Here is a 12,635-nt window from a genome sequence, read left to right as displayed (position 1 = left end):
GGGACTTAGGTACTTCGCTGCTTCGTGGTACCTGCCATACAGTCTCAGCTAAGCATCTGAGAACTCTGTACAGTGCCTAAGAGCTGTGTCTGAGGTTATGTTTCTAGCTAGGAAGGGAAGGCAGGGAGCAAGCTAAAGCCTTTCAAATTGGGCCTAATGCCACATTTGAGCCTAAGCTTGTCTTGTATCCGTACTGTTTGAACATTAAGTCTGCATCCACAAAGAAAGAGGCCCGAACTTCTTGTCAGCCTTATGCCACCCATATAAGGATCCCTACAATATATATAAGGTTTCTCAGCATTTGTAACTCAATTCCAAACAGCCCTTATAAAAGTGTACTCAGGTAGCACTGAATCATAAACATTTTGCAGATGCTGACATGGGCACTGAAAGCTTCCTTACCCATGCATCCTAAGCCCGAGAATGACATTTGCAAAAGTCAGAACAACGGGTAGAGAGGCTGGCAGAAAATGCTGTGGAGAACATCTTCATCAAGGTCTCGGTCAGCTTCTGAATATTGAAGATGTTTCACTTAAAGGGAAAGGGAAATCATCGAGGAAGAGCTGGAACTAGTCTTCACAGTGCAATAATCACATAGTAACAGCCATTCTTTGATTCTCAGTACCCACAGTCCACTGTTTTAGCTACTCCCCCAATTAGTAATAACTCAACTCCTATCCAAATCACCAGGAAAAGAGGGACCTCATATCCAACACACTGATATAAGACTCATCTCAACTGCTGATCTGCATTTACTCTAAGGCATAACTTATTAAATCTTTTTTTGGAAAGGCCTACTAGGAAAGGTCCTGCAGTGAAGAGAAGCCCAGTTTAAGAACCCTGCTAGCGCCTCAGAAGTGAGCAGTTTGCTACTGTCAGACTAGAAAGTTTGCATGAATTCATACCAGGCAGGAGAAAACACAGAAAACTTTGTGAGCAATACTTTCAGTAATTTATGTACTGCTAGGAATGGGCATAGATGAATAGTGATTTGGAAAACAGGAATTTTGGACCTAGGTACTGGAGTCCTGTCCGGGCTTTAAAGCCTACCTATAAATAGTCTTTGGAGTAACTAATTTCTTCTGAATACTTTGGAGAAAGAATTTCCAAGTGGGCTTAAAAGCGGAGCACAAAATGCCCTTTGCAAATTCCTTGAACCTAGTTCTTCCTTATGGAATGACATAATTACTTCTGCCAGTGAAACGTACAACAGTCAAAGCAAGCTGTTTTTTCCCCCCTTAAGGACCAAATTTTCTCTCTAATTTTAATGAAAGCCCATTTTGTGTGGCTATAATTACTTTCAGTTGCAACTTCTTACTTAAAATTTTCATATACTAAACTGAAGGACAGATTTCTAATCCTGGTGCAAAGAGAGGTATTTCTTAATCTTACGATCCTAAATGAGCTCGTTTCTTTTCACCTGAAAAATGTGAAGTAATGAGAAATAAGAATAAATATTAAGTAAGAATACATTCAAAAACACAAAGATATGCTTAAGTAACAATATTTGTACCTGGAATTACCTATTCCTTCAACATCAAAAAAAATCCCTAAAGCTCCCTTCTTGAACTGGCATTTTAGAGTATGATGGGGGGGAGGGGAGATTTGAACGTTTTACTAACTGACAACATTCTGGGGTTTTCTTATCATTGAAATAAAAAAAATTAGCTCAGATGTACCTTCTAAAAATTATGGCCAAATTCCCCTTTTATATCTGAAAGGATAAACATTAAAACAGACAAAGTTGTTCAGGAATAAAGTACAGACTTCAATGCTGCTCTGTTATAAAACTAAAGTAAGGTATACAGGAATTTTACCAAGCAAGTAGAAGGAAATGTAAAAGTCTAAACGTAAAGGAAACCTACTTATCAGAGTATAAAGCATTATCATTGCTAACATTTAGATGCCTCATCGTGTAAAAGAATGGAATTCATGGTATTCCAAACAGATGTCCTGTAAGATGTTTTGCAATATAAACATATCTTAAGAAACATGACGCCAGCAGTATCACCTACATGACTTTTCCATGAAACAAATAACTAAAAATTACTTACTTTAGGAAAAACAGAGTACTCAGCAGAATCTTTAATTTTGATATTGAAAATCAACTGCCTTCTTGAAGGCAAAAGATACACAGGCTAAAAAAAAAAACCCATAGATTTCTTTGTAGAAGACTTCTTCTAAATAATGACATACAATTATTACAATCTTACCCTCTTAAGTAGCTCCTAAGATACTAATTTTAAACAGCTTAAAGACTGTGATAGTAAAATCCCTCAAGGATGTCCCTCAAGGAAATGTTTATCATCTTCTCTTTACACATGAGTAAACATCTGTCCAAGACAAGGGTAACCACTACAATGTATAGTGACGACTATAAAGCTACGTCTGGAGAGAAGCATCAAATCCAGGGAGAACACATGGCAAAATTCACAAACATTTGTTATTTCACTCTCCTGAGCATGAAAGGCCCCATTCTGCTCTTGATTTGAAGTTCCAGAAAGAAAAGAGGTGAGGCGAGGCGAGATATAAGAGACACAGCATGCAATTATTCAACAATTTTGAGAAAAAGAAAAAAATTCAGGCACCTGAGGTTTTTCCATTGCGTACATATTCCACCTTGCGCCAGGCGGAGGGGGAACCTTACCGCAACAGCGCTGACGGAATGCCATCCTTGCGACTGTGCTGCCCCACCTACTGCTGAACAGCTTTTAGACAAAGCGTTCCTCTATCTTCCACAAATAAAAATTCCTCCTGTCCAACCAGGATACTCGGACTGGCAATGAGAAATAGATTTGCTACTAAAATACACACAATCAACCACTTACATCCCTCAAAACAAATCAAACATTTCCCAAAAGGTTCAATTATAGAAGAAGAGAATGACTGACATGTTACTTCCATCACACATTGTTCATTCCAAACTAAAGTCAAAGTCGCTGAAAAGCCTTCCGGGTTAAGTAGCAAGCTGAAGATCATCAGTGTAATGGAAATTGTTCGGGTTATATTTACAAACATTTTAAACCTTTTAATAGCAATTGAGAAAATAATAGCAGAATTCAAGTAAACCGTTGTTCAAAGTTTTCTGAAGCATTAGCAAAATGTCGTTAAAACAAAGATTGACATACTGTTATCTAAAACTGGAACACCAAACTCACGAATATTTTCCCTATTTCTTGAGGTACGTTTACAGGTGAACTGAGATTCATTAACACTTCTGCCCTAAATGAGGCTTTGAAAAGCATTCCAGCCATTCAGCTTTCATTTGGGAAACCCATGGATTTTTCCCGAGATAAAAGCGTGATTATCAAATTGGCTATGTTTTCAAATCTACAAGTGAAAAACTTTTACTTATTTCATTAGCTACTGTTCAATGAACTGAGTCCAATATTATAAGAAACGTTCTGGAAACGGCAGAGTAAGTTGGTTCCATTAACTATGCATACAGTACTGAACCAGGGGGATGACTACACATAGCATCCCAACACTCATTAGCAGAGCAGAACTGCTCCAACTCTGGTGTTACACTATCTACTTAAATGAATAAATTTGTATTTTTGATTACTATAAAACAACATTTAAATGAGGAAAATGTCAGTTGTGCTCTGTTTCAGAGAACAATTTCAGAAAAAACTTTGCAAAGTTTTATTATTCCTGTATTAAAAAACAGGAACAAATCGGTTCTTGGAAAAAAAAAGAGGGATGCTGCATGTACCTTAGCTTATCAAAACCTGGTCATAGTTTTTTCCACTAATATTGCTGATGTACCTGGCACTTCCTGGAACAGGAGACATCCATCACCACCCGTGGAGTTCACAACCTAAACCAAAAACAAGTTGAACAGGCTGATTAGCTTCAATGTACACAGGCCCTGTTTCAAGTTTTCAGAGGGAAAGAAAATATCTGTAAGTATTAGGAAACCAATTTTAAACGCCACCTAATTTTTGCCAATGGCCTAAAAATTTCATGCTGTTATGGCCCATTTGCAGTGGGGCACGACCATGGAGAGAAAATGCTTGTTTCATTATTACTGTTAGCAATACTCACAGAATCAAACAGAAATACAGTCTACCACCTGATCCAATTGGATTAATCAAGGAAAGACCATAAAGAATAATTGTCTAGGAATCCTTTAATTAAAACTTCTACAAACCTCCTTTCTCTCCCAACTTCCCCTTCTGGCCCTGTGGCACACTGTCAAAAGATATTCTAAAAATGATTAGACTCAAACTCCAGTGATACTCATGCAGATCGAAATTATGCCCAACTAGAAAATAAGAATTCAAAGCAAAATGAAAGCAGGACCTCTCAAGAAACATCCACGAGGAAGCCAGAGAGCCACAGGTTTAGAGACAACAGTCTTTAGTTGGTTAGACAGCTACACAATTCAGTTGAATATCTTAATACAAATTCCTTCCCTGCCTGACCATATAAAATACGCGTTGGCTGCAACAGTGTCAAATAATGTGAGCTTAAATCTCCTACACCCCAAATGAATATTCTGACTGCAAATCTGCTATTCTAGAACAGAGCATTCTTGATCAGCAACTTTATCAGAAATTTCTACATCAACAAATCTTTTGTTGAAATAACATTCGAAAGGTCTGGCTTATTAGCCTTTCACAGCATAGTTTACTTCCACTAAAAAAACTTCAATACTGAGCTGTCACAGGCTGGTGTGCATGTCACCATTAACGGTATGGAAGTAAGAAGAACTTAACTGGCAAAAAGCAGAAGAAACTCCATTCTTGGTATGAAAATCCACTTTATAGGGGAGGATTCATCATTCATTGACTAAAAATATCAAGGAAATGATGGTTTGGCAAAATACTGATTCACGTTAGGAAATTCCTTCATAGTGCAGTCAGAATCAGAGAAATGACACAGGCATGGATAAATACGTTCCTTGAGCTAACCATCACTGAACAGAAGTTCACTTATGTGACTCCAATACCTAACTTCTGTGCAGGAGGAGATAAAGGCTCTTTTACCACTGACTTAACTCTTACTGAAGAACTTCCTATTTCTCCTCACCTAGGTCTGATGGTACCAGCATATTCTCCAGAAAATTTTCTCTTCAATAATTGTGACCGTTTATGATCCAATTTTCTTCCTAGTGGGCCTAATGAAACAAAAGGTTCAGGTATCATAGTGTCTGGGGAACAGATGATGAATAGGCACTTCTAAACAGAGTGGGCTCACTTCTTGTTGTATTTTTCCACCCTTATTTTATAACACCCAGGGAGAAATTATTCTAGTTTATGTATCTAAAATATTCTCTCAAAGCGTAAGTAGCGGGGCCAAGAATTGATACGTAAACTATATAAGAAAATAACGTAACGCCACCTCGACCTTCAGCAGCTATCAAGGAGAAAAGCCTGATAGCAAACTAATGAATTAGTATCTGGCTGCTTGTGGCTAGAGCAATTTCCGGCAAGTAAACAGAAGTTTGTCTCAAAAAATTTGACGTTATTCCAACTGTGCAGTAATCAAGACCAGAAATCAGTTTTCCAGTGCAGACTGCTTTTTCAGTAGCGAGTAGAATAGATTAAAATTTCACAGTATGACCAATTCCCATTAATTTTAGTCCAGTATTTTAAAATGGTTTCCTTGAATGCCTCGGAAGTTGAGTGAATAATGGTGTAAACACATGCAGTGCTTTCACAAGTGCTTGCACAAGCAAGAAAAGAGGCAGAGAGAGGGAAAAAATCCAATTTCTAATGGAAAATATCAACTAAAAACTTCAAGTTTCAACAAGTTAGCAAAGATATAATGGTCACACACTGGAGACTATAAAGCGTGTTAGTGAGGAATATAGCAAATTAGCAAAAATGAAATCAATGTATATTGGCTTGATTAATATAGAAGAGATGCAGATGAATTTCATCACAAATGCCTCAGTTTTAGAAACAGTAAAATAATTCAAATCTCTGGATCTGAATTTCCAAATATTCAACATGGAGCTTTCCAATTTGATATAAAGCTTTTCCAAAAAAATTTTCAAGAACAGGACAGTTCTTCAGGCTCAGTCTGTCAGGACTTCCCCTAAGAAATCTGGAAAGCTTACAGCATTTCTAAACATAAGATCTAACTGGTGAAAGCCTAGTTTCTTCCCAAGCAAACTGACACATGTGAATAGTGGAAAACTGATGCTGCTGCTGAAAGCATGCAAGAGTAAAGCTATTCAGCTACAACATACGTAAAGACTCATGCCTTCCTTTTTGGTATATAAAAAGGACGATGGACGTTATCTGTTGATTTCTGACAACAGAGTCCACTTTTCTTCAGCAGTACTTAACAGTTACTGTAACAAGTATAGATACAAAACCTCAAGAACATAATTCCGGAAAAATTATCATGGGTCCTTAAATACAAAGCAGCCAGTGCTAAGATGGACATTTACACAAAAATAGTAGAAAATAAAATCTTCCCAAAAGGTGGCAGAAATAGTAAATGATGAAAGAGAAAGACATCTTAATTTTATAATCCAGGACAGGGCTCTTCATAGTTCATTGAGGACAACTGCATACACAGTTCAAACAGTAAAATAAAGGAAATTCGAATTCTCACCATAAAAGCAATAGTCAACTAAACAAAGTTTGTATATTTTTCACAGCCTAAAAAGAAAGTAACCTAAAGGAGATTCCACCGAACAACAGTTTTCCTTTCCAAGGACTCATTATATCATGCAGCGCTTGGCATCATTAAAGCTACTGAGATATGCTACGACAAAAATGAACAGAAATTACTGAAATTACATCTCGAGTAATCATGCTGCAGTCCAAGCTTTTACCACAGCTCAAAGCCTGAATGAGCTGTCTGAATTACGTTTAGGTGGTGTCAGGATTACTATAATGAAAGTCAAGTGTATCAGAGCATTTTCACATGAAAGCTTAGGTAAGCCTGAATCAGACGCTTTGACTATGCAGTCCCAGTTGTTCAAAGCTAAAAGTCAAAGTCCTATATAACTTTTAGATTTAGAGAGGTTTTTGGGTTTTTTTCCCCCAATAGCACTAACTTTTTATTCACGCATATTTGTCAAAAACACTATCTAAAGGAGCTTTGTTAAGACCAAGTGAAGTATAAAAATTCCCTACTCAGTAAATTTATATTTCTAATTCTGTTCTCATTGCTGCATTTCTCTATCTAGATTTCATATCTCAAAATCAAAAACCAAAGTAGTGAGCAATCAATTCAACACTCTTGATTGTGAATACCAGCCATAAGCAGAAGCACTACACTGTTGTTACTTAGTCTTCATTCATTCAAATACCTCCTGCTTTGGGACCTGATATCCGAAAGCACAGGTCGGGATTCAGCTTTAACGACATGGTAAAGACCACCCTGACCAGGCAAAAAAAGAAATCCAAAACAGATGCACATAATACAAAGCCTGTCCTGCACCACCCGCAGGTGCATCAGATTCAGGCAAAGCCACAATAATCCATGCTTTCACTACAGCAAGACTCAATGAACTACTGCAGTGAGTTTTCTCCCTAAAGATTGTCTAAAAACCTATTCTTGCATACAGTACATCTGCTTGCCTGCTAGCTAAGGCAAAATGCCAGCTACCTATATAGTATGCAGCCATTTCATTGCTGACATCAAACCCCTTGTGTAGACTTTGGGGGGTGGGGGAGAAGGCTGCATTTTTTGGCTTGTAATTAAGAAAAAAAAAAAGTAACCCTTTTGTATTGAGATCTCCTTCTGCATCTAGAATAGACAAATATTTTTGGTTTGAAAACAGGGTAGTTGGATACATCCATTTGAAGGGACAGGATGCTTCAGAGCAGTCCTATGGCTGATGATAAATAGCAATCACTGTTAGTACAGCTGTTAAAATCCATCTCCATTAATACCTTATCTACGTTTTGCATCCCTCACTTCCCTGCTTTCCTCCTTTCTCAATATCCTCGTTTATCATTTTTGTTTCGTTACCTCGAGTCTTCCACTGTTTTTTTCATCTGTTTTGTAACCCGGGTTTTCCAATGTTTTTGTTCTTTTCCCAGATGGCAACTCCATCATGGTTTGACCTAGCTGTTGAACTTTTTCCTTTACAGTGTCATCTACTGCATACTGCAGATACACTTAGAACTTTTACTCTTCTTTCTAAATAAGGATTTAAATATATATTTTAAAAGTGACAAATTTCTGCATCCCATTCATGCATCATGTAACTGGCAACCATTGACATTAGTTTTCTAATAGGGTTTTAAACTCTTAAGATACGAATTCTACTTTCAAAGGTCAAAACAAGTCTGGCAATTAAAACTGTGGTTATTAAAAATACGTACAGCCTACTTTCTATTATAGAAAGAACCGTGTTTCACATTTTTAAAAAGTCAATAAAATTCACCAATGCATACTTCCTCTCAGTGCAAACCTTAATGAAAGGATGCTTAGGAGTCATGCTTGACTCTAATGCTGTTAATGGCCCAGTTCCAAGAACACGGATCCTGTTCTTTACTCTCCTATGACCTCTGTATTTTACATAGTCTCCTATCTATGATCAGTAATTTATAACTAATAATCAGTTATTTAAAAAACTATTTTACATGCAATGAAATTAAACAGGATGTGTATCAAAGCTACATGGAAAACCTGAAAGAACGCACCACTTGTGCTGTTACCACACACAACTTGGAATACAAGCGGTTTTAATAGTAAGTGGTATCACCTTCCACAGTTCAGCTCTATGTGAGTAATGAGGAAATCGCCAAAATGCATTGCCATTTTTCACAACTATGTAGAAGAGTTACATAATGATTCCCCAAAGCAGTCCTTCTGAGCGTACTATAGGGACCAAAAAAACTCCAGGATATTAACCCCCAGAGTCTCATCAAATAAGAATTCTGAACAGAATCTTGAATTCAAAGAATTTCTTAGTGATATTGCACTCCCCCCAAAAAAGTGCAAATTCATTGGAATAGATCACCTTTTAAAGGAATTAAGTTGTTTTATCTGGGAATATAAGGGAAAAAATAGGCCCAGAGGCCAAAAAGGTACTCTGCGGTTCTGCATTTACGTGAAGGCAGCTTCAGGTCGTAGTTTTCTTGCTGACGAGGTCACAGAAAATTCCATGACCAAAATCCAGCTCTTCATTAGGAAGCTTCATAATTCGTAACAAGAATAATACAGGAAGAATAAAGCTAAAAAAACCCACAAACCAAACAAACCAACAAAAAACAGTGCTCCCTAAGCTTTGTCTAGGCAGAATGTGCTCTGGGACCTGTTTAGGAAATATAGCGTGTGAATAGCAACATTAAACCTACGTTTTATTTAAATCGCAAAGCAAAACATAAAGACCCTCTGAAGCATCAAAAGATAGACAACTTGATAAGCTCCTGCACTACCTGTTCCAAAACTTCAGATTTTTCAGGTCAGTTTCTCTTAGTTCCCCTCTTTCAAATGTGGTAATAACTACAGCTATTTACATTCTTTGCATTTATTTCTTCTCTAGGTTCCGTTTTCCATGTCCTTGACACGTAATTACTAAATATATTTTTGCACAGTGGAAGGGAAAAGCAGGAAAAAACAAAAAGAAAGAAAAGGACAAGTCAGGTATTCTACACTGTTCCTGTAACGTTGTCTTATTTGCCTCATTGAGCTTCCAATTTGCTTCATTTAGGTTCCAAATTAAATACAAGTTTTAGCATATTTTAGAAGCTTGTTGGCACAGTGAAGCAATCTGCCAGATGGATTGATGTACACAAGCATGTGGAGAACTTGACTTTCTGAGCTGTCTCAACTACACTCATTTACTTTGTATATAAGGCAGGGTAATTCTCACCATTGTCCTGTGCATCAATATTTCTTCTTTCAAGAGAATCAAAGTACCTTCTCTGATATTTTGAGACTGAGATGGAAAACCAATTTTGCCTTCACTTCTAACTGCTACTTTTAATATATCATCAGTTAAACATTTTTCTGTGCTGCAACAGTATCTTTCAACAAATCTTAAGTAATAACTAGAGATATTGCTTTCATTTACTTATGCTGTTTTCTTCATTTTCTTATTTTGCATTGCTTAGGTTTTTTCCTTCCCTGACATCCCTTTTGAGACTTTCATTATGTACAGGCTTTACTGTGTTAGAGTTTGGCATTTATCTATGCTTTAACAATATGTGCAATTACCTATAAGCTCTCGTGAGGTAAAATACCCAACAATGCCTTATTCACAGTTTTAATATATGTTGGCATAGTATCATGCCATGATAGAGTATTAAGCCAAAATTATGTTCTAGCTCTATAAAAAACATAATTCAGAAAGTCTGTAAACTGTAAAATAATAAAACAGCAAATTATAACTGTGGGTATGATTTTCGTATTTCCCGAAAATGCATTAAAAAAATCCACTGATGCATACATTTAGTTAGAAGGCTAATGTCTAATCTCAAGGCTGGTGAAATGAGGAATCATTTTTCCACTGTTTCAGGACTGAACTCAAAATTCTTACTGTAGTGGAAAAATCCCTTATGAGAATAAGAGGAATTTCAAGAGAAAGAATACAGCTGAAAGTATTCATTTGTAGTAACGCATGCTGAGAGACAAGACAGACCACTCCAAGTAGTAAGGCACTGGCATTTTTTTCCTGCAGTATCTGACCACTACCTTTCCTAGCTTGATTCTATTTCTAACAAAATGGCAAATAACAAAGGATCCCCATGTGATTAAAATGTTCACACATGTTCTCTTTAGCTGTGCTTTAACAGATTGATGTTTCTTTCTAGTGACAAACACACATAGACAAAGAAAATCATGTATCACGTGAATGAGAAAAAGTTAATCATCTTTATTTCAGATTTCCTGCTATGTTCTTTGCAGTCAATTTAAAAAATACATTAAAAATGTTTTTTTTTAAATATTCACCTAATTTCAATTACTGCTTAGTGTAAACTTGGTTAATTTCAGAACATAACACATAACAAATTACAAACTTACCTATAGGCAACTGCACAGGAAAGCTAGAAAATCCTATGGCCATAGGTCAAAAGGTACCACCTCTCATAACAGAAAGGGTACGCTACAAGAGGTAATTGTAACAGAATAACATAGCTCAAAGGACTAATAAAGCACTGTATTTCATGATAAGCTGACATTCTTTATATTGAGGCTTTCTCTCCAATTAATATTTTTCTCTCAAATACTGTATTTTAGAAGTGTTGATGTACGGTGCATATTAAATTCTTCTAGACTCTGAATCTTTTCAATGTGTGGTTCCATTAATCAGATTTTAAAATTCCTAGGTACCATTCTGCATCTGTAAGGTGTTCCAAAGGTCTTAAACACCTGCTGCTTCTTTTACTTTGAAGGTCCTAAGAACCCAAAGGATTTCAAGTTATTTATTTTTTAAAAATACACAAAGATCAAATCTACGTGTCTTTACTCAATATAGTTACTAACTCTTAGTAAAGACTCTTAGTATAGTTACTAACTCTATATCTGAACTCTTCTTTATTGCTCCTACAGACTTCCTGAAGTCAAATCATGCAAGTGGCTATTTACATACTTACTACGTACCACAGCTACTCTGAAGATAAAATTTTGGTAAAGCAGCTGAAATTTTAATTAAAAAACAGGCAACAGAAAGGGTTAGAAAAAAAAGGATTTATAATTCCACATGTCATTAGATCATTTTGATTCAGAAACAATGAGATTTTATTTTAAAGCTGAACAACTTGAAAATAAATCAGTAAATAGTATATTCACTTCAGGTCAAAGAAGATGATTCTTAAAAGGGCAATTTAAAGACTGGTGAGCTAGAACAAACTAATTAACATCGTTTTAAGAACTGAAATATTCTCATTTTAGTTCGGCAAACTTCAGGAGTGTTGCTATTATGAGTCTTTAGCAAACATACAAGAACGGTCTCTAATAAAAAAACACATGCAAGACCCTAGTGAGTCAGGCCAGCACCCCATCTTGCCCAGTTCTCATGCTATCTCCACCACTGGCAGAAGATGCTATTTAGGAAGAAGACACAAGCCTGGCCATCACCTGCGGTACATTGCTGTCACACTCCCCTCCGCTTCCACAACATTTTTCCTCCAAAAGCACTCCATAACACTGCCTGCATTGAAATTAAGAACAGTAACATACACAACTTGTATTTTGAAGGCTGCAGTTACAGCAAAACACTCAGTGCTTTCCAAGTACAAAAGTATGCTATATAAATTTTCTTTCTGCCTGCTCACAGGTGCGGGGGAAACAGAGCAACACATCAGCATAGGCAAAAACACGGTATATTCAAACCACAGGAGAAACGCCGTAAAACTAATATTGCCCAGTAAGCAAATCTCAAAACAAGAAATACAGAGGGTACAAGATCTCTCGCGCACGCAGACAGCTCCCACCTTCAAAGGAGCAGGGTTTAACCCAAAACAGCAGTTTGTAACCTCCGGCAAAACCTTCGGCCGCCTTTCCCTGCCGCCTGCGCCGAGCCGAGGCGACGCTCGCAGCGGCGGCACCGCCGCGCACCTTCCCCCCCCGCCCCGCAGCGGCGACCGCCACCCAACGGCCGCACTGCCGCGCGCAGCCCAACGGCCGCCGCGGGCAGCCCAACGGCCGCGACGGCGCGCGCAGCCCCACGGGCCGCGGCAGCACCCGCCGCAGGGACACGCGGGTGGGCTACCGCG

General features: G+C 37.6%; 1 long non-coding RNA gene across 1 annotated transcript in view; it reads right to left on the bottom strand.

Moving 5' to 3' along the window:
* LOC104142029 (uncharacterized) overlaps positions 1-12,426 on the bottom strand; it is a 109,675-nt gene extending 97,249 nt beyond the window's left edge. Inside the window, exons 1-2 of the long non-coding RNA XR_693646.2 lie at positions 12,354-12,426; positions 3,769-3,820 (exon numbers count right to left, since the gene is read on the bottom strand). This is a non-coding gene — a long non-coding RNA (uncharacterized lncRNA). The remainder of the gene's footprint in view (positions 1-3,768; positions 3,821-12,353) is intronic.
* Positions 12,427-12,635: the final 209 nt, after the last annotated feature.

Source organism: Struthio camelus, chromosome W (genome assembly GCF_040807025.1).
Source record: "Struthio camelus isolate bStrCam1 chromosome W, bStrCam1.hap1, whole genome shotgun sequence".
NCBI lineage: Eukaryota > Metazoa > Chordata > Aves > Struthioniformes > Struthionidae > Struthio > Struthio camelus.
This window is presented reverse-complemented; position numbering and strand designations above follow the sequence as displayed.